The sequence below is a fragment of the Aplysia californica genome, unplaced genomic scaffold (genome assembly GCF_000002075.1).
Source record: "Aplysia californica isolate F4 #8 unplaced genomic scaffold, AplCal3.0 scaffold00225, whole genome shotgun sequence".
Classification (NCBI taxonomy): domain Eukaryota; kingdom Metazoa; phylum Mollusca; class Gastropoda; order Aplysiida; family Aplysiidae; genus Aplysia; species Aplysia californica.
The window spans coordinates 919,233-920,648 of record NW_004797495.1 but is presented as its reverse complement, the minus strand read 5'-3'; the positions used below and the strand labels follow the sequence as shown (position 1 = coordinate 920,648).

At 38.0% G+C, this 1,416-nt stretch overlaps 1 protein-coding gene across 1 annotated transcript in view; it reads left to right on the top strand.

The window, feature by feature from the left end:
• Positions 1-1,416, top strand: part of LOC101860658 (homeobox protein MSH-D-like) — a 36,788-nt gene that overhangs the window by 9,643 nt on the left and 25,729 nt on the right. The window lies entirely within an intron of this gene.

Below are 1,416 nucleotides of genomic sequence, written 5' to 3'. Positions count from 1 at the left end.
TTATTATTATTATTATTATTTATATTGTTGTTGCTGTTGTTGTTGTTGTTGTTGTTGTTGTTATCATCTTTTAACTGTGTCAAAGGGGTAGAAAACCCAAACAATTATAGATACTTAACATTTTGTATATGTTGTAAACTATTAATGATAGTGGGTTTGTTTATAGGCTGCATTAAAACACGTTAAAACATAGATCCAATAATGTACCATTTCTGCTGTTACCTCTCTTTCTGTGTGCGTGTTTTATAGTTTCTGTTTTCGGTATTGTTGTAATGTGTATCACTTTACTTAGTGGGTGGTTGGCGGGTACTCTGGTGTGGTTTGCTCCTTCTTTCCTATCAAACATCCATCGTCCTGATCTCTCCTTCTTTTTCTGTTTGTTACTCTCTTGTAACACCTCTAATCTTCGGCACTTATAACATGGACTTTTTGTGTTGCAAGTGACGTAAAACTCTTACTAAAACTAAACACTTAACGTACAGAACTATCATTGTAGTGCAGTTTCTGTTTTTTAGCTCCTGCTTTTCTGTTCTCTTTCTTTCTGCTTTTAACGATGATGTTTTAAAAGTGATAGTTCACGATGACTTCTGATTACACAGCACTCTTTCTCCTCTTCCTCTTCCCTCCTTTTCCTCCTCCTCCTCCTTCTTCTTCTCTTCCTCTCCTCCTCCTCCTCCTCCTCCTCCGCTTCAGTCTCCTTCTCCTCCTCCTTCCCTACAGCCTCTCTGCTTTCAGCTCCACCCTCTTCTTTTTTTTTTCTTTCTCTTTCCTTTTTGATAGGAAAGCATGAAATATAATACAAGCCACGCACTCTTCAATATCCCTCTCAAATCTACCATTTACAGTGAACATCTCGAAAACTAATTACGGCATGCTTTCAATTGACGAAAGAAGCTTTGACAAGCTATTTTTCAGCTTTGTTCTTGCAGGTTGCCCTAATCTTCCCTAATTCTATTTCCTCGTCAGCTTGCCAGATTATCAGCCAATACATTATTGTGTTTCTTTTTTGCCAAGCTCTTGGATTTATCGGCTTCTTCTCTTATACTTTGTAATCTTTACGAAAAAGAACGAACTCTCTTAGAACATTAATTAACAACCAACATGACCCCTCCTCCTCCTTTTCCTCCTCGACCGGCCCGCCCCCTTTCGCTTTTTCAATTGAGCTGATTTTTCTTCCTCCTCCCCATCCAGTCATTTAATTACTTCAATTCTAAAGCCACATATTTATTTTCAGCTCCTGCTGTGCTTTGTATGGATGTGTCAAAGAGCATGGTGTTCCGTCACAATATTATCATGATTGAACATGATCTAGTTTTAGCACATTTTCTTCAACAATAACCGACGTGGAATTTAAAGGCACATTTACTCATTTTGCTTCTGAAACAATTTATGTCAAAGTCACAAGGCCAGGGTTGT